At 43.4% G+C, this 20,968-nt stretch overlaps 1 protein-coding gene across 30 annotated transcripts in view; it reads left to right on the plus strand.

The window, feature by feature from the left end:
* MAP2 (microtubule associated protein 2) overlaps positions 1 to 20,968 on the plus strand; it is a 273,633-nt gene that overhangs the window by 31,054 nt on the left and 221,611 nt on the right. For 28 of the 30 annotated variants that reach the window (XM_026116678.2, XM_064515300.1, XM_064515301.1 and 25 more), the window contains exon 1: positions 4,244 to 4,394. The gene's annotated coding sequence lies outside the window, so the exon portion shown is untranslated. Of the gene's footprint in view, positions 1 to 15; positions 135 to 260; positions 410 to 543; positions 745 to 2,007; positions 2,150 to 2,566; positions 2,642 to 3,629; positions 3,697 to 3,750; positions 4,146 to 4,243; positions 4,395 to 20,968 lie in introns of those variants that run through there. The other 2 variants (XM_064515289.1, XM_064515292.1) reach the window with 2 other exon arrangements.

Genomic DNA, 20,968 nt, shown 5'->3' on the forward strand with positions numbered 1-20,968 from the left:
TTTTTTTCTCTTCAGCAAAGGCAATCAGCCCCATCACCAAGATGTCACAAAGACTCAAGAGCTGAGAGAAAAAGTAGGCAGCTGAGATAAATGACAGGAGAAGAAGGAAGCTCTGAACATAACAAGCTTACTCTGTAAGGGATCTCTACTGTCCATTTTTCATGTTAGCATGGTGTCTGGGGATCCTTTACTTTGGATCACAGTAGTGAGAAATGTCTTCCACCCTCGGCTTGCCAAAAGACTCTGTTCTTTTGCCTTAGGTGACAGTTCAGGCATGAGGATCAAGATGTCCACTGAAGTAGAGGCCAGAGTGGGCTACTGTACTTTACTTATTCAGTGCTGATGGTAGAAGTGTCAAAATCCAGCTTGTACAGAAGAGTACCTTGCCTCCTTGCGTGTCCAAGAGCAGGTAGTACTGGTGTTTTGTACCTTCTTTGCTCTCAGATCATTCCACTTCTAATGCAAGACTGTCTTTTGACCTATAAAGCCTTTGACAAATTACTCTAGCTCACCAAAGCTAACTGTTCCTCGTAATTCATACAGGTACCTATGTTCCCTTGGACAAAAAAGAACAAAGTGAAGGTCTACAGAGCCAGAGTTTCTCTGGTGAAAGTCCTTCTGCTGGGGCTAGATTTACCAGCGGAGAGAAGGCCAGAGCCGCCTGTTGCTGATGTCAGAGCAACAGCTCTCATCTGCTCGCTTAAGGCTTTCTCACAGTACCCTGAGGAATAAATCTACGAACAGGTACTATGTCCGAATAATCTTTTAGAAGTAAACATTATCAAATGGAAGACAGACAGAAGAAGGAGGGCTTTTATATGGAATTTTCACTAGATGCGCTAATGGGATAGAGGCGAGTTTCTTGTCCAAGTCTGAAACAAATTGAATGTACTCTCTCATGCAGAGCCAAGCCGGTGACAAATTCAGTGGAGGCTTTTGTTTTGCTTATCGGTTGATAACGATCATTTTAAGGAGCTATTCAGCTCACATTTTTTTCCTCCGTGCCTCAGTTGGGCACTAGAGGGACCCTAGAGTTTTCTCACTGTGAGAAACATCTCATTAATACTGCCTTTCACAGTCACCTTAGCCTAGATGCTTCCAAGGGGGAAGGTGGCAAAAACTGCTCAACCAGTTGGTGCATGTGCTCGGAGACTGGAAAACAGGTGATTGGGGAGAGTGCTTAAAAATGCTATAGACGTACTTTCCATTGCTTCATAATTCTCATTTACACATAGCTTTTATGATTATGAATAAATAAGAGCTGACTTTGACTTGACTACTGTCTTTATTTAGCTAATATTGCCACTGAGACTTGAGTCATATTGTATTTTTGAGAAATTAAATGTTTCCATTCCCATTCTGAAGTGGAGCTGAATATCTAAGTTGCCAGCACTTACAGCTTGAAAAACTGTCAGAGGAGTAGCAGTGGTTTGTTATAACTATATAGTAGGAGAAGAATATACATTGACATGGTGTGTTTTAGAATAGCATTTCCCAGCCACTGTTTGAAGTGAATCTCTTTCAAAAGGGGCTACAGACAATGTCACTCTTTTTCCTGTTAGTAGGCAGGCAAAATTCCTCTGTACCTGACCTTCATAAAGAGATTCATAATTCATTGTGTCAAAGCTTTATGTTAAACCTCATCATTTGTGAGGTTATGTAAAAATCTTTTTCCTTTGTAAAGTCTTTCCCCACTATCTCTTAGTAGGATGATGCTTTTTGATCTCTGTATGAATATTTCTAAAAAAAAAATGCATGCGTGTATCTTAACATTTCTAATGTAAATTTGCAGACTATTTCCTGTCTTAAAGTGTCTAGTGTCAACATAATTTCTGAATATTTAATGTAAAATATAATGTAATTTGACTACCTAATTATTTTAGGGAACATGGCAAATGCCATGTTGTTTTTCTGTGTTTATTTTTTAGCATCTTTGATTGTTTAAGGCAGAGCTGCAATTGAATGACTAACTTCCAAGATTCACCTTCTCTCTCTCTCTGTCTGCAGGCTGCTGCTGAAAACAGACAGGCTGCTGTAGTACTGCATCTCAGCTCATTGCATTGGCTTCTCCATGGCTACTGCATATGCAATATTCTGAACATTTCTGCAGTTATGTCACCCCTCTCATCTCTAGGAATGGTGATGGACAGTACGTAGTCTATTGCATATAGAGATACTGAGACATCTCTTCCATGATACCTATCATAGTATTTGTTTCCCACCAAAGTATAAGCTGTCCTTTCCCTCTTGTAAGCTTAAAACAAATTTCAATTTGGATGAAGTAAAACCGTTCCTCCTTGATCAGGTTGACTGCCCATTCCCCCTCAGGGCTCCTTCTGATTAGCCTTTATTTCGAGCCTGCATTGCTGTTATCTAGATGATGAAAGGAGGGGCAAAGACTCTCCACTTGGGAGGAGAGCTCCATCATGGTCTTTGCATGGCCAGGTAAGCCTCACAGGGGAGGCACTGAGGAATATAGCAGGGGAAAGGCACTGCTGACTCTGGGGTGCAGGGTTTGCTGGTGCGCCTTCCTTACTCACTGAATGGCTGTCTTTACTTCTCGCAGTTGGGAAGAAAGAATGCCTGCAGCAAGCGCTCTCCACTGGAAGCATCTCCACTGCATGGATATACAACTCCGATGGTGAGTAACTGTAGAGGAATGTGACGGGTTTGTCCACTTGGCATGCTCCCTTCTCCCTTTGCATCCCGTGGATTTATAGATGAAATGCTAGAAGAGGAAAATGGCAGTTGTGGGAAGTTTTCCTGAAACAGCTTGAGAAGGGCTAGGGAAAGAGAATATAAGAGAATATTCAAAGACTCAGATCTTTAAAGGAGAACAAGCCTGAATACAAGCCAGTACAAATACATAAAGTTGGTATCCTCAAGTCACTTTATTGGCATAGCTGGTTAAGCATCCTTAATGTAATTCAAGGTAGTAGTTGTTGTGGGATTGCCGTCTCTATACTGCAGCTGAAGAAACAGAAGCAAAGGTTGGGCCTGTGCTTTCATGAGCCTGTATTTTGACTACCCAGTCTAGGAGAGCTGAGGTCCAAATTAGAGGTATGGAATATTCTAGATTACCTATTAAAGTCTATGAAGAGTGCTCACCACTTCTGAAAATCATGCTTGAAATCAAGTTAGGTGCCTAAAATTAGTGAGGCTTAAAAAATATAGGCAGAGTACTTGCTCAGAGTGATGCAGTTGAATGTGACAAAACTAGCATTTGAATTTACGGGTTTTGCACTGCAGTATAGGTTGAAATTAATGTGTATTCTGGGCACCTAAATAAAAAGAATAGGAATATTTATCTTTAATGGATCAAAGCATAGCACCTGTTTCAAAAACATTTAATAGGTTAGTATGTATATGGCATACTCAGAATTACTGGTTACGATTATGGCACGCTGGCTGCTTTTGCACATTCATTTTTAACAAACTCATTAGATTAATTTGTTTAGGAAATGGAAAAAGGTAATAGAGTCACATCTTAGTCTTTCATCCCTAGTAAAGGGAACTGAAACCAAGTGATTCTGACTGGAGGGGCTGAGATTAACACTTGCTGTAGCTCCACTATGTCAGTGGAATTGCATGAGGGAAGAATTTGCCTTATTGCGTTTTATTTTCACCAGGGGAATACAAAACCATTAACTGACATCCAGTGAGTGGCAGAGGAGGAAAGCTGAGTTTGGAAAGCTGGTAAGTGACAAAGTAATAAGGTGCCTTTTGTTGCCAAAGCCCAGGAAATGACTGGAGAGCTGGGCCGTACACAAGTGCAGGCCTGCAAGTTGGCAGTGCAGCGTCTGAGGTGTGATAAAAGCAATTTTTAGCTACGTCGAGTTCTTTTTCCAGGAGAAAAGGGAGCAACCTGACCAGGCTGGATTTGCATTACTGCAAGACCCAGACGCAGCCAGCCGGGGAACTTTCAGGCTGCTTTTCTGATCGCCGGGCGCGTTAATCAGCAGCCGGGCGCTGCCCGGTGTGCGAGGGCGGGGGCCGGGCCGGGCCGCCGGGGCCCTTCCTGGCGGCGCCAGGCAGCAGCGGGGAACGAACGCGCGGCGTCACAGGAACGCTGCGGCGTCGGGCACCGCGAGGCAGCGGCGAAGAGCGGAGCGGCGGCCCGGGCAGGGCGGGCGCTGGCGGGACAGGTAGCGGCGCGGGTCCCTCCGCAATGCAGGGGCGGCGGCGGGCGGGGCGGCGGCGCGGGGTCCTGCGGGAGCGGCGCCGGGGCGGGGCCGGGGGCGGGGGAGGGGGGCGGGTCCCGGGGGCTCGCGGCGCGCAGGCGGCCGCGTCCCGGCGACAGCCCCGAGAGCGGCGGGGCGGGCTGAGGCGGGCTCGGCGGCGGCGCGTCCTCTCTCTGCCGCTCGGTGCGTCCCGGTGCCGGCGGCCGCGCTCAGGTAAGGCCTCCCGCCGCCGCGTTGCGGGCGGGCGTTGCCCCGCGCCCGCCCCGGCGCGAGGGACTGGGCGGGGGGAGGCACCGCCGCCCGGGGGAGGGGGTCCGTGCCCGTTGGGAGCCCTCCCCGGGCTCGTCGGCGTCGGAAGAAGAGCGAAGAAAGGACGAAGCGGGGCGGGGAGGGCGCGGGGAGCCGGCGCCCCTCGGCGGAGCAGCCCTGCCTCGATGCCGCCCGGCTTGGCCGCGCGCCGCCCTGTCACGGCGCGGCCGTTGGGAGCCGTTGGCGGCCGTTGGGGCCGTTGGGCGCGCGCCCCGCGGTGCCGCCCCGCAGCCCCGGCCCCAAGTTCGCTGCGGGGCGCCTGCCTGCTGCAGGGCGCCCGCGCCACTGGCCGCAGCTCTTAATAGGAGCGGCCGACTTTTGTCAGCTCCCTTTAGGGTTTTGAGCATCTCTGGGCTGTAAAACCCTTTAAAGGATGGAACCTTCTGCCCTCTCCCGCCGCCTGCCCTGAGCCCCTCTAAAAGGATCTGTAAGGCTGAACAAAGAACTTTGTTTGAGACAACGGGGCGCGATGGTTGCAAGCGCTTTTAATTCGCATTGGGGAGGAAAAAAAATAGTTCTCTGTATTGACTGGATCGGCCGTGGAGGGGAAACAACTGCGTATGGGGAGGCTAGTGGCCGCAGTGAGGCAGTGGAGAACAAAGCCTTTTTATGTAAGAAAAAATTATGCAAAATGTGCCTCACTCACACCGACTGCTGCAGGTACAAGCTGTGAGCATATGCAGCTCCGAGGTGCTGTAATGTTGCTTTGAATGCCATCTACCAAATAAAGACTGCTTGCCTCAATTTGTTGCGTGTATTTTTGAGATTCTAATGACAGCCTGTCCTTTGAATAAGATGTGCTTTATGAAACAGCTTTGGGAAAGAAGGGGGTGTGTCGCATGCTGGGAGAGTTGCTTTCTGTGTTTTAAATACCGAATACTTTATTTCCCCATGCTAAGCAGGAACTTTGAGTTCTCCTCTGAATAAAGATCTTCTCTGCTTTGTTGGTGGATTTTTTATGTAGGGTTCTTACTGATATAAGGTACCAGGCTTTCACATACAAGTGGTTATTAACAGCAAATCATACAGCAGAATGCGATGTATGTGTCGGTACTTTGTAAGTCTGTCTTGTTGTAGATGTCTGTCATCCGTAATTCACAATTTGTCACATCTTTGTGGTTGTGTCAAGTAATCTTTCTCCATCCTTTCTCAAAAACCATCATTGCTGTCCAGCACTAGTACGGCTCACAATTCAGAAAACGTGTCCCTTTTGTTTTAAGAAAGGTTTTATTTTTGCAAGATTGAAGTGCATATCCTTCCCTTTCTGTCCTGTTTCTTCCCCCTCATCCCCAAATCTTTGTTTTTTTTCCCATGAATGAACATGTTTCATTCACCTGTGCTGGTTTAGACTTGCAGGGATGTCTAGACGACAGATCTCCGAGCCAGTGCACCCAAGAGGAGGCTTAGCTGCAGGACTTATTTGTTTTCTATAGCTCCTCTCCATTCCCTCCCCACTGGATGACGTGATCACAGCATCTCAGCCCTTGCTGGGAAGAGAGAGAGAATGTGCTGAGAGAGCATTACCTAGTGAAATTGGCCCTGCCGTTACTTCATAGATCGCTATGGAGTGATTCACAAGCGACGAGGGAATGGACATCTTCCCTGTGTGTGGTAAAAGTTCTCTTCAGTTAGCGTAGAGACAGTCCAGTTTGTCAATAGGCTTGCATTTCTGCTGTTAATGTTCTGAAGGTGTAATATGTAAAAGAGAGCACGAAGCCAAAACTTGCCATTGTAGCACCTAGGTTTAAGAACTGCTGAATTCCTCACTGAGTTTTTTATTACGCCTGTTTGTGAAGCGCTGGTAGTGCACTCGACAGTGGACAGGACCTAAAGTTTAATCTTATTAAGACCATTCCCAGTGTGTAAACGGAAAACATGCAAGTGAGCCCTTGTGCAGCCCTTGGGGAAGGCGGGTGACTTCAGCAGTGAGGTGCACTGGTGTAAGTTCTATCTCGTCATCATCGCCTCTTGTCCAAGAGACAGGATTTGGTGAATGAGACTTTCCAATTTGTTGTACCCATATTGTGGATTGCCTGTGGATGTTTGGGAGAAGCCAAAGAGCTGTCATCCTGAGAGTAAAAAGTTACTGTTGTTCTTCTGTGAGGAATTTTAGCATACTTTGCACACAGAGGACAGCTTATAATGCAGTTTGTTACCTAAAGTGGCATTTGCACCCTTGATTTTTAGAGATTCGATGCAATTGTTATGGTACGTTATGTCAGTACCCACTTAGCTGTTGGTATTTAAATACATTCTGACAAGAAAGAAATAGTCATTACTTAATGACCCCTCAAGTGGTGTGTTGTGGGCATGAGTGATCATGATAGTGCCGAAATGAGCTGCTGCAGTCTGTGGGTTAAGAATTCCCGTGTCGCTGGGTGATTTTTTCAGAGGCGTATCTTGCCGTTCTGCCTGTGTCATGCTGCTTTCTGTATCAGTTACTGTTTGCTAAACCGTATACCTGGATTCATGAAAGGAAACATTTGCTATGTGTACCGACGCCAGAGCATTTTCTGGCATCTCTAGCTCTGGCTCTGTGCTTACTTAACAGCATGAGCCAGTCTGAGCTATGGAAATCACTAGAAATATCCTAATCACAGAAATAGGTAGGTGAGGCCCACTGAAGACCCTGCTGGAGTATTTCCGCAGTCATCCCCAAATGTGGCGTTTCATGTACTATGTAGGAGACACAGTTCTTGAGTGGTGGGGGGAGGGATCAAAAAGCAGTTAGCTTTTGAGAATTTTGTGCTAATAATGGCTTTCAAAAAGTTACCCCTTTATTACTACAAGGCCTGCACACACAGAAGGTATGACAGAACTCTTAACGCAGCTGCAGCATCTGTCAAATCTGAAATCTGATATGCTGTGATGGGACAAATGGTTATTAGCTTAAGGAAAGAAAATGCTGTGAAAATAGTAGGTCAGTCCAAAGGCTTTCGTTTTTTAGGAATCTTTCCTCTATAGTATGGGTACTGACCATGTTGAGAACTTAATTTGGTATATCCTCAGGCTCACAGGAAAAAAAAAAAAAATCCAACGCCACACCACCTTTTGGCTTTATTGGGCTTTCATTAAGAGGCAGTCCTGCCTGCGGGACATTTGTTGCTGAATTGAAGCCTTACCTAGAAGGGGATAAGGGAGTGTTGCATTTAACCTGTAAATGAATGAAATTCAGAAGACTTCAATATCCTGGGGTCCTAGGACTAGATGACTTCCTGAGATTCCTTCCTAACGGAATTATCCTGTCGTCTGGGTATTTTTGTGTGTGTCATCTTAAAGTCCGTGTGTGTACTTGGTTAAGAAATAAAATTATGCTTGTGTTTATATGTAGAATTGTTCCCTAGGTCCATCTGTATTTAGTCAGTTGATTAAACACGTGCTTAATTGCCCTGGAAACTAGTGATCCTTAAGTATGCTTAAAGTTAAGCATGTTCTCAGTGTTTTGCTGAAAAGGGAAAGAATGAAAGTTCCGGGTATAGCTATGTGGGCTCAGTCCTGGAAGACCCTGGATGATGTCTGGCAGTTCTGAGTATCTTCAGGGAAAGAAAGAGAAGGGTTTTCCATGATACCACTAGATTGCTTAAATCCCTCCCCAAATACATGCGCACACGTTAAGGGAGAATAGGGGACTTGGTGTGGTCAGGACTGGTCCTTTTTCTGCAGTTCTTTGCATCATGTTCAGGGATGCTTATTAGCAGCAAATCTGTAGTGCATCTGAGCTGACAAGAGAAAACAGCATGAGACTGCTTTCCACAGGGTGGAGCTGATTTGGAGGGACTGTGTTGGAAACTGAGGTGGTTTCTTAAGCCTCTGCTTTAGCAGAGGAAAAAGCTTTTCTTTTGGGGGTAGATTTGATCACAAGTTATGCTCTGAACTGTAAGATGATGTTTTAGGGTAAGATGCAATGTGACATTTGTAATTGCTTTCTAGGTATTGGGAGAAAGGACTGATGTATCCATGGGGTTAATTTAGATTGCTGTGGCCACATGGGTTGACTGTGCTAGCTGTTAAGAAGATTTGAGGTCTTGATTGACCCATTTTACTTTAATGCTAATTGTTTGCTGCTTTATTAAGGAGAAAAGATGAGCTAATACTGTTGCTCCTTATGGTTTTACACTCACTGATGTTTTTTCCTGCAGCAGTCTTGCAAATGAGACTGATCTTTGTTCTTTTGTCTTGACTGGGGAGGTGGGGGGGAGCCTTCACAATCATTCAAAATGATAAAGAGACGACGCTTGCTTTCGGAGTGTCGGTGTTTGTACTGAATATCTTGCATCTTCGTTAGTGTGCCAATTTGAAAGGATTTATTGTGAAAAGGTGAGACTTGGGCAACCTCAGTTATATAAAGATTTATCAAATCTCTTTGTTTCCATTTAGCTGTCTCTGTAAGACAGATTAGTTCTGCTTGAGTATCTTGATCAATATTGCAATATGCTCTTTCTTTTTTAGTATGTTCTTTAAACATGTTGTTTTTCCAGTTTTCTGCAGTGCAGTCAGTATTTGTTTGCTTTAGCACATGCTGACTGTCTTTCAGACAATATATATGTGTGTATCTGTATACTCATATAGTATGAGGGAGAAAATGACTGTATTACAAGCAAGAGTGTTAGGTGGAGGAAAATCAATATAACTGCATTGACTTCTTTGAATCTGCACCTGACTAGTACCATCTGGAAAAAGACAATTCCCCTTTCAGATCTGTTTTCTCATTAAATCTGGAATGCTTTTCCACTTCAGTGAAATGATCAGTTTATACCTGTGAATTTATATGTTATGGATTTGTGGATAGAGTTCAGCCCCACTGGCAGCTTCTGCTCCTTCATTTATAATTGAAACTAATGGCTACCGGGAGCTGAGTAATATTCCTTGTCTTGTGTTGGTCAAGACTGCTAGAGAGAATTAGGAAGGGTTTTCTAATAGTTGTTCTACTAGCCGTACTGCATTTAGATCACAGTAGCTTTCAATGAGTTGAATCTATGAAAACTTACTTTTCTGTCTGTGGCAATCATTGTTTTGCCTCTTGAGGGAGATTTAAATTCAATTTCCAATATCCATTTGCAGAGCTAGCTGTATTTTTAATGTGTATACTACCTCCTAGATAAACAATATTTTGAATAGAAAACAAAACAGCAGTCTAATCATGTCAACTAACTTGGCAGCATTTAATTACAAGAGCTATTGATTCAATTAATCCTATGGTTTCACTTTATTTTCTGAAGAGAATAATAGTGGCTGCTTTCTGGTTTAACACTAGGAGCTGTCAGTTCTATTTTGAAGAATAGACGTTATCTGTTAAAACAGCTGCCTTGAGGTGTGGAACTTGCCACTTTTCCTGATGTTCTGATCTTGGGTGTAATTCTGATGAACGAGGTTAGAAAATGTGTCAAAACAAGAACTTAGGGTAGGAGTTTTGTAAATGCTCAGACTGCCGTGGTTGTCCTCCCATTAAAGTTGAAGGGTGCTTGAGTCAGGAGAGTAGATTAGGTGAAAGTAGTAGAAAGTTGAAAGCTTTTGAAAATTCAAGCCTTGGATCAGATCTGATCCTGAGATGAACAGCAGAAGTGCCGTGGACCTCCAGAGGAGAGCTGGGTGCTTTTCCATTGGGCCAGAGACCCAGATCTGCTGGCAGTGAGTGCAGGTTGGCATTGATTGTCCTCCTTCCCTACACAACTCATCCACAGTGTTGTCCAGGCTGTGCCTGATGGAGCTTGAGCTTGGTTTGAGGAAAAGCTAGGTCTTGCTCTTCTCTTTCTCTCCCCATTTTCTATAGAAGGTATTTGTGTAACTTGTTAAGCCAGTACAGACTATCACAAGGTGTCTGGCCTCAAGTGTAAAGACTCCCTCAACCTCTGGGAAAGCTTGGAGGCTGAGCGGGACTGTGAGAAGGCCTCTGTTCTATATTTGCTGTGAAATGAGCTGAAATGGCACATTCAGAATCCTTTGACTTTAATGACTGTTCAGGTCAGGATCTGAGCTCTTCTGTTTCAGGGCTTGTTTTTGCTGACCAGCTCTCTTTGTGCCAAGTTACTCTGTTTTGTGCAATGGTCTTTCTCTAGCTGCCGCCATGTCTGACCAGAAGGATCTGGTCCCTCATGGGGGATTTGTCTGGACTCTGGATCTGAGGCCGTGCCTTGCAGCGTGATGACTCGGAGCACTGCTGTCGAACATGCTTGCACATGTTAGCGTGACTCCACTGCTCCTTGGCTGATGTGTGGGACAGAGGGACACCACAGCCTTTTAAAGTCCCTACCCAGTTCTTGTAGCTGCTTCCACGTGATCAGGTAAGGTATGTTTGGTACCTGTTCCTGGTGTGGCCATGTGGTATAACTCAGAAAGCAGAGCTGCTTTCTTAGTTTGAGCTACTGTGGCTAGAGTGGGGTCAACAGCAGCTGTATGTTCATGTGCTGTGTGCCTTGCACTGACATAAAGCCCCATGTGCTGGTGCCTGATGTGCTTTTTGGGTGTGGCAAACAGCAGCTCGAGCTGCTGTTTGGTGGTTGTGTCGCAGGGTGTGGTGAGCGGGCACGCAGGCTGGCAGGCATTCCTGTTTGCAGCAAGGCTGTGTTCATGCAGTTAGGCATTTGCCTGCTTCCCTTGAGTCATGCTGAAATCCACACTTGCTTGTTTCCCTCAGCAATTAGCAAATGTTCAAGAAGGATGATGAAAAAATCCAGGGGCTCCAAAAGGACAGATGTATGGATATGGCAAATGACTTGCAGAGGAAATAGAGAGCAGGGCTTGCCCTGGAAGGGGTGGGCTGCATGTACACTCATTCACCTGTATTAGAGAGAGAAAATGTGCTGTGGGGGGACAGCGGCAAGAACGGGAAGGAGAATTATTTTCTAACAAAAACTGAAGGAATTGGAAGACTCAACAGCATGCAGTCGCACATAGCGATTTCTGTATTAAGAGAGTCTGCTCCTCCACATTTGTATTAGAGTTGCCCTTGATTTACAGTGGTACAGTTGGGGCAAAGTTCAGCCCCAAGGATATTCTTCACTGCTGTCAGTGTGCTCAGAAGGAAAGTAGCAGGTTAGTTTTTTGTCTCCTCCCCTTTTTTTCTAACATGATTTAGATGTCCTGTAAAAGAAAATTCCTCCCAGAAGGGAAGATGGTGGAAAAACCCATGGTGAACCAAGAAAAAGGAAGCTGTATATTTCTCTTGGTTTATGGAGATAAAATATATGTATTTTGTGGAACAGTAAAGGGACAGTTGGCTGACATAGGTGAAAGAGTAATTTTTTTCTTTCTTTCTTTTTTTTTTTTTAACCTCTCTGGGCAGGGGAAAAACAATTAATAACATTATTCATTCCAAAAAGAGAGGGATAGAGTGTAGTAAATAAGAGCTTTCATTCCATGGTATTCTGCAAAGTTAAGCTTTCTGGGGTATAGAGAGGTAGGGTGTGTGTTTGTTTGTTTTTCTTTTGTTTTTTGGTGTTTTTTTTTTTGAGTAAGACTTAGCAAAATATTGAATGTAAGCATTTCATATTACCCAGTGCTATCTGTTAAAGCTGTATAATGTTTGTCTGTGACTTTGAATAAAAGGTGTTTTGTAATATGACAAATTAATATCTCTAATTTTATGTTCCACATAGTTTGCCAAAATTAGTTGCAGTGATTTATAGAGTGATTTATAGATAGTATTTATAATCCTTTAGGTTAAATCATTTAAAATGGCATGGTACTAGTGCTGCTTAAAACACTGTCAGCATTGGGAATGCATGATTTAAAATACTCTTAAATATATTTCAATATAAATAATTCAGGTTTTTTTTTTTTGGTGAAATGCATTTAGAAAAAAAAAGTCTTTATAGTCAAATTTCACTCACTTAAAATGACCTCTAGCACAAACCTGTTTTTATGGGCAAAAAACCCCTGAATTCGGTCAGAATTTTTTCTGTCCTCTTCTTTTGGTCCTAGGGCCTGTCACTTTATACCTACCGCATGACTGTTAGTAGTAGTGGAGTTCATAATATATAGCAAAGTTTTAATTAAATGGTAGTTACAGTCACTTGGAAATTAGAAACACATTTTATCATTTTTCTTTATTTATGGTTTTGATTATTCAGATGCCTGGATGGTTATTTGCTTGCTTAGAGTCATTGGGATTCTCAATGTAAGCTAGTATCAGGATGCCAGCATTGATTTGCATTTTTACCTGGTACGGTCAGCAGGCACAGATAAGGTCAATAAAGTGTTTCCCACCATCCATCTCTGTAGCCTTAGCGTCCTTTTAGAGACTGACTTTAAGGTGAGCGGTGACTCGTACAGGTGCTGCCAGTGTTGCTTGATGTGTACCAAGCAGCTGTAGTCGCGCTGCTTTTCCGTTCTTTGGTTGAACTGGACTAAGTTGTCTTTGGCCTTATTCCTAACTCAGGTTTTGAGACGCTGATAGTAAGTGGTTAAGTAGTTTCTGCTGAAACAACATCCTAGCCAAAGCTCATGGAGGCTAGGGGACAGAACGGAGTTTGTGTGGTGGTCCTGTTTTTTAGTGCAGATTTCCTCAGTCTGTTCCCAGTTTTTTGAGTAAGTATCAGACTGTTGTTATTTCTGGCCGTCTGAGTTTATTGGTTGCAGAGATGCTTAGGTGATCTATAGGATCTTGGTCTGAAATCTCTTTAGGACCTTGATTCTGCTTGTTGCCTTGTAGCACAACTGAATTTGTACACTGCTATTTATGAGAGAGTAGCCTTTCAGTGTCTGTAATTAATTTTTTTTCCAGATACTGACAATTACAGAGTTTAACTGGTGTGAAGTGTACTGCTGCCTGTTTTGACTGTGTTGTTTTTGTTTACTAATCCTAAGCTAGGATATAAAAATGGCAATGGTTGTATTACGATAGATGCTCCTTTTTGGGAGGTGGGAAGGGTGTCATGAGTTTTCTATTTTCCAAGTGATGGGGACAGAACATCACGGTGAAAGCCATACTTGGAAAAGGTATTTGCTTACACTTTAAGCGTTTTAGGACTGATTATTTATTTATTTATTTAAGTCTATTACAAATAGGAGGTGGGAGTAAGGATTTGGAAAAAAAAAAAAGTTGGACAAACCTTATGGTTTTCCTGTTTCAAGACATGAAGCTATGATTACCGCTAGGATCAGGAAGAACTATTTCCTTGAAGACATGTTACTGCAGAGTTGGCATTATGGGTCATTGCTCTGAAATATCTCTGACTGTGGTCAGGACCAGATGGACTGTTGGTTTGTTGTGGCACTACTGCCCTGCCATTCTCAGGTGAATTTCAGTTCTGAGGTTTCAGTCATTTGTAGGAGCTGTGTTATTTTTGTTTCTCATTTGTTTTATGTCCTCACATAAGTATTTATTGAATTTGCCAGGGAGAGTGGAATTTCTTCTGCATTTTAAGTCATTGCAAAATCAGCCAAAGTGACATTGCTTATTCCAGTGTGTGATGGGGTAAATGATCTGTCATTGTCCTGGGAGGGGCAGGAGAATATTATGATGTAGTTGTTCTTCCACTATAGCTGCCATTTTGATAAAAATCAAAACCATTGCAGATATTGCATAGTCACTTATCTGTGCTTTCTTTAGAGAATTAATAGTTTAGATGCAGTGTGTTTTTTGTGCCTTTTCTGAAAAATTTTTAGTGGCTTTCTCTCATTTGCCTGAGGGAGAGGGAAGGTAGGTGGAAAAATCAGTTTTACTCCTATGGGGGAGTGATTTCTGCATGCATTTAAAAGGCAAAAGGAGAGCTCTGATGCATGTGTTATGTTTTTATTTGAAAAACTAATTGTGGGGACTTGTTTCATCAGCAATTGTTATGTTTATTTTCAGAGCTGACTCAGCAGTAGGAGTAGAATTTGCCTGTCCAGGGTTTCCAGAAAACTGTTTATTATACAGTAGATGCAAAGGCGGCGCTGTCCCTCCCTGCTCCCCTCTTCTCACCATCCAAACATGATAAAAACATAATTTTCCTTTGGATTTTGTTCCCCTTGTATGTTGGTAGTGTGAGAATCTGATGTATTTACTGTTTGCTCTACTGGCCTTACCTGCGGGCAAGGCATGATCTAGAAGACTGAATTGTAATCCTCCTAGATTAGTAAACCTGCCCTGCCCCATGCCTGTGTCACTAACTCTTTGAAGAATGTTTTGAGGCCTGCAAAAGTAATTTCTAGCAGAAATTTTCTTTTTATAAAAGGTATTAAAATATGCAAGTAGTCAAATGAGTAAGCACGTGTGCCTCAGGCAGGAATAAAGGCGCTGTGTCTCTAGTTACTGGTTAATGTTTCTCTTTCCATGTTGGATTTACTTCAGAGTTGAATTTGAAAATCCTTCAAAACTGGCAGTGGTACTTGGCAATTTCCGCTTCAAGTGTAGTTCTGGCTTCCAAACAATGTAGGTTGAAACGAATTTAAAGTTACTGCATTTACGTGTTTCCTCTCTTTTTCCATTTGTTGCTTTTTAGGTTAGAATCACTTGTTTTGCATTGAAACACAGGTCTGTGCAGAGCTCCACATAAATAAAAAGCCTGTCATAAAAATATGTATTCATTTCCCACATAATTAGATGAAACCACAGAAAGACAACCTGTGATATTCTCCTGTTATACCTCATTTTGAAACAGGGAGTCGCTCCTCTTGTGAGGAGCTGATGGGAGTCTTGGAGCATGGGCAAGATAGCTACGGGATGGACAGTGCATCCTCACGGGTGGTGAGAGCCTCCGGCATGCTCGTTGCGTATGTGGTGTTGGGTTTGGTTTTAGTTTGTCCATTTGCTTCGGTCCTGATCCAAAGTAGAATGAGGTCAGCAGAGGCTCCTGTTGGCTTGGAAAAGTTTCATGTGGGGCTTTCAAGGCCAGATTTCTGCCTTGTCTTTGTAAAACCATCTTCTGTGTGTCCACCAATAATTTGATTAGAGCCCAGTGTCTCCATAGGCAGTGCAGGCAGTTGCCAAGGGCAGCAGACTGTTGGAGTGGCCTGCCTGCCACGGCTCTGCTGTGTACTTCCTTTATGCCAGAGCCCGGGGAGGCAAGCTCCTTGCTTCTGAGGGAGGGAGGAGGACGGAGTAGCAGCCTTTTTTGGACTGTGTCCTTTCAGCAGCAGTACTTGCTGTTTCTTACCCTCTGAATTTCTGAGGTCAGCAGGAGTGTCAAGCCTGATGCTTCAGAGCTCCCCAGTACTTTGTCCCTTTCTGTGCGCTGGAGGGAGTCACCAGGCATTTTCTATTTGCTGTATCAAAATTAGGTTTTGCTTACCCCCTATTTGAGAAGCTTTGGGAAAATTTTATCGTGCATGTCCACAGACCCTGGTATGTACATATAACCCGTCTGAAACTCTTCCTAAGAACAGACTATTGCAAGTACCCAGCATGTTTACTGGGTTTACTGTGAAATGTGAGATGCTTTATGCAAACTAAACCTTACAGCAGCAGCAAAGATCTTGTTCCCATAGTGGGAACCAGAAGAAGCCTTCCAGTTTATTAGTCTGGGATGTAGTTTCTTGGCAGTCGAGGCTTATCTCAGCTGGTGCTGTGGGGGTCCTGCCTGTGTTTGCTCCCATGGTGCCTGGTCCTTGCCGGACCCCTTGGGAAGCCACCCCAGGAGGCTGTGCCAGTGCAACACTAATGCTGTGCAAAAATATCTTTCTTTCTACCAGTTCAGTTCTCTAAAATAGCTCAGAGTGCTGGTGAAGGGAAGGGGCAGGAACGTGTATCTCAGAGCCAGAAGCCCTGCCCAAAGGAAGGGGTTTTTAGGCAAGCCAGTGCTCCCTTTTGAAAGTGAAACACGGGATCTAACCTGCCCGAAGAGACCGTGCTGCTCCCTGGAAGACAGCAAATTATACCAGTTGAGAGTCTTGCCCCGTACTTTTCAAATCACACTTTCCTCATATAAATGGGCCTGTTAGTTCTAAAAATCTGCCCCATTATCTTGGAATTCATGTTTCAGTTGTGAGCGAAGGACATAAAACGTAAGGTTCCAGTGAAAGTGTCGCACCTGGCTCCCTCCTGCTAACAAACAGCAATAGGCTTGGTGCAGTCTCTCTCCGGTAATCGAGGGAGACGTCTACGGCGATAAACAGCCCTCTAGGCTTTCTGCCGTAGGCCTTGAACTGTGCCGTGCTGCAGCTGACTTGCTGGCAATAAAGCCCTTGCCGATGTCTTTAATGGAAGAGTGTCCTGAGGTGGAAATTGCCTTCCTTAGAATTGGAGGAGGAGGGAGGGGGGGTGTTGTGAGGAAAAGCTAAGCCAGGAAACACCTGGCAACCAGATGGCCCCTAGCATGCTGCATCATACCCACACCTTCATTAAGGATTACCGTGGCTGTCTCCGGGTAATAGATTTAGAGGTTTGGGGTCACAAAGAATTAGAAAATTGTAGCCAGTTGCAATTAAACGTAAGTTATTTTTAGAGGACAAAGGGCTGAGCTGGAAGCTGAATTAGAGCTTCTTGCAGTGTTAGGGCTCAGAGGTATTACAGGCAGTATTTTCTAGGCACACGACAAAAGAGCCCATGTGCTTCAGTCAGATAGACAAAGCAGCGCAGGGTGGTGGCAGGTGGGCTGGAGAGAGCAAAGCCGTGAGCAGTGGCAGTAACGTGGAACCGGTATTATCCTGCTCCCTGGGGGCAGCTGGCATTATGTGTTTCTCTGAATATTTATGTGTGCAACAGATAAGGGTTTCAGACTGCTCAGACTGACTGTGTGGTTTGCTCTGTGATTTATATAAGCTTGACTCAGTATCCTACACTAATGTTCTGCCCTTACTTAATTTTTGTTTTCTACCTCCCCTTCAGTGTACCTGCAATCCAAAAAGGGCAAACTTGGGAAGTTTTAAAATTTGTGTGTAAATTGTGAGAGTATTTGTGGAGAGGCAGAGATTTGGGAAGATCCGTGCTAACACATGAACTCTTTCTGTGTCAGTGACCAGGCAGCAGCAGCAGTGGGTGGCAGATGGAGGGTCAGGAATTCAGGCTGGCCCTGTGTGGGTGCACAAAAGTGTGAATGAAGAAAATGCTGTCCCTCCTGTATCCCCCCTGCTCACCTGCCTACCCTTACAGGTAAAGATGGATGGCAGTACTGCGATGTGTGGGTAGGTTTGGACTGCCTCGCAGCTGTGCTGGAAGGTGCAAGCTGCTGCATCTTAAGGGAGTTGTTTGTGTGAGTCAGTGGCGCTGGACTCCCAGCTCTCACTGTACTGACTTGGGGCTGCTTGTTGCCTTCTTGTACTGCTAACCTGCTCAGGACCCTGCCTTGGAAGGGCATTAGTTACCTTGTGCGAATAATAAGGCAAGAACAAACCATTCAAAGCAATTACAAAATGCTTTGAAGCACCCCTAGGAAGCTTAAATGGGTTGTTCGTTACTTCCATTCTCATGCTGTTGGTGGAATAATACAGGTTAGATTGAGGTCTGTTACTTTAACCCACCCATCTCTTGGTTTGAACGGGTCTGAGATCCTGTCAAGGTCCAGGAACAGGTGTGGTTTAACATCTGCTCAGTGGTGATATCTCTGGGCCCCTTATTTTCCAGTTGTGGGATATGTTCTTCATCTCTAACTTTGCATTTTATATTGTGCTCTCAGTCAAAAATTATGTGGTACCGGGCTGTGCAGTACTGAGGAGTCTCTCTGCAAAAGACTGCATCACTGGTTATCATCTTGTATATTCTTTGGGCTGCTTCTTTCTCATGTCTCTGTTTCATGTTGAAATGTTGATAAGCACAACTCTAAAAGCACTTTTTCAAATATAAATGTAATTACTTATTAGTGTTGATATCAGGGCCTGCTGTGAATATTGTGCCATGAATTCTGAAGAATCCACTGCAAAATCCATGTTTCAAATATTTTTTTAAGGCTTCTACCTATAGGGTTAGTCCTGCAGCTGAGATGCTTGTTAAAAACGAGCTAGCTTGCATTATGCAATGCACGTGTTTGGTATATTTATTGAAGACAAGTCTGTAACACTCTACCACATGAAGCGGGGCAGCCACATGCATATGAAACAACTCTGTCTTGAAAGGCTTGATCAAATCATTCAGTAAGTCTAATCTCTGTGAATCTGGAAGAGTATGTAGTGTTTCTTATTTTACCCTTGGCAGAGAAAGATCATCTGAGTTCCTGAAAGCTACTGCTCCAGGTTAGGCAGTCCTTTCATTAACAGTTTATTACCCGGAGAGGCTAGGATATCCTTTTGTTCTGCACTGATAGTGTCTTGAACCAGTTCAAAACCTCACAGCAGCAACTTGGAAAGAAGAGCCGGGGGGGTGAAGGATTTACTGTTGTTTCTTCCTCAGAGAGGAACCCAGATGCCTTGAAGCTGAAATGAAAATGAAAATTGCTAAAGAGACATAGTCAGGGCATTTCTTTTAGACAATGTCTAATGCAGGCAGCTTCACTTTTTGGGAGGAGGTTTTATATATATAGATATCTGTATCAGTGAAGAAGTGTTCGAGCAATGAATGAGAGAGGGGAGAAAGAGCAATTATATGCTGTGATGGTGCTCTGTAGCTTGGGAAAGTTGTGATGAAGAACAGAGCACTAATTCTGTTTTCTCCCCACCAGTCCTGCTGTTACTACATGTAAAGCTGATGATGACTTGTACTTCTGGATGTAAAGAGTTACTGTTCCAGTAACACATTGGCATAAAATGTGCAGAAGATGAGATGCTGGTATGGACTCTGTTGTGGTTTTGTATGGCTTTCTGCAGAATGAAAATGTTGAGCTCCTAGGTGGGCTTTGACTCCGGAAGAGCTGCCTTGGGCCTGCTAAGGTGTAAAAACCAACTGTGAATCAGGCTGTGAGACTGCTTGTAACTGGTGGGAATCTTTTTTTTTTTTTTTTTTTTTTTTTTAACTTTGGGTTAATCCTTTAAAGAGGCATATTTTGCAGAACACTGAAAGCAGAAAACCAGGCACAATAATCCCATTTTTGTCATGGAGTTTCAGTTAATTGTGGCACAGTGTGGAATTTGATGGAGGCCGGAACAGGTGCAAAGCAGTGGAGAGAATCGGAGCTAAGTTTTGGATGGAAGAGGTCTGGAGTAACAGGCTGGGATTTGTTCCCGGCTGGAAGCCAAGTGTTTGTATTTTTTGTTTTTTTCTTGTAATAAGTTTTTGACACCTCCTTTCACAGAAAATCAGCTCTGCTGAGAATTTTGCATTTCTATGGAAAGGTGCTTAGACCTGTGTGTGTTTGTCTGGCAGCTTTGGCATGTCTGTCTGATAGTTCTTTAGGGTATTTTTCCCTTTTTTCTTTTTTTATTTTTTTCCCCCAAGAAGACTTGTGGTGTAATTTTGTGGAGCAAGTTAATGGTAGAATAGGTTGAAGACCCCAGACTTATATCTACTTACTAGTAGTAATTAGTGTTTAAAATATTAAAATATTCCAAATATTGCCTGGTACTTAACCTCATTGGGCTAAGTTTGATAGAGACATTCATGATCTAAAGACATTTTAAATGGTCTTAAGTTTTATTGCTAAGGTCAGCCTGCAGTTTCAAAATAGGAAAAAAAAATCCAAACCCCCCAACTTTTACACTGGCTTTTTAACAGTGTTATGAAGCAGTATTACATCTGTTTTAAGCATGGTCCTGTGCATTGATATTTAATTTTGGTGGCTAATAGAAATGAATAATGTTAGAACAGTTTTTAAGTGTTCCTTTTTCACGTTGTCTAGCTTAATACGTTAAAAATCCCCAAAATACTGTGGCAGAAAAAAGCAAGTGTTTGTTTTCCGTTTCCTTATTGAAAAAAGTAGTTTAATTTTGTTTTTGCTGTATTGATTTTTATGGAAACAACTGGTGAGACTGTGCTGTTTGTGAGATGGAAAAGTACATCTATATAAAATGTCAGTTGACATACTGGAAAACACCTGGCTGGACTAATGCTCTGATTTGTTCTAAGAAAATAGCATTGATACTTTCTGCAGCCTGCTGGGGCCATGTAATGGTCTACTTCAAATCCTTTATTTGTGAATCTTGAGCTATGACTCAGGACATTATTTTTCTTCTGATGAAGAGAGTTGAATAGAAAGGATTTCACAAGAGCCTAATGCTGAATCTGACAGAATTTTGTAGAGAATAATTCCACTTCTGTGAAAGTTTTAAACCAACAACTGTACTTTACTAGAGAATTATCTCTGTCCCAGGATGTCATCTGTTAGTCACCAAAAATGTGCAGAAAAAAAAATTCTTTTTTCCCCGAGTGCTGACAAAGTCAGAATTTCTTAAAGAACTGAGTTGAATCCCTTTGAAGTTCCCCAAGGCTTTTCCATAGTGGTCAATGCAGGTGTCTCATATTAATTTTCAATAAACTTTCCTCTGTATACACTTATTCTTATGAATACCTATGCATGTGTGTATGTATGTGTGCACATACATAATCCCACTGAGCTGAATGAGACTTCTTATGCAAATACTACTGGAATTTAATATTAGGACCATACTGAATAGAAGTAGTGTCGGCAGCAGGGCCCTTACTGTCAGTACATGAGAGCTGTAACCTGGACAGTTCCTGAGTGAAACATGTT

Source organism: Dromaius novaehollandiae, chromosome 7 (genome assembly GCF_036370855.1).
Source record: "Dromaius novaehollandiae isolate bDroNov1 chromosome 7, bDroNov1.hap1, whole genome shotgun sequence".
Taxonomy (NCBI): domain Eukaryota; kingdom Metazoa; phylum Chordata; class Aves; order Casuariiformes; family Dromaiidae; genus Dromaius; species Dromaius novaehollandiae.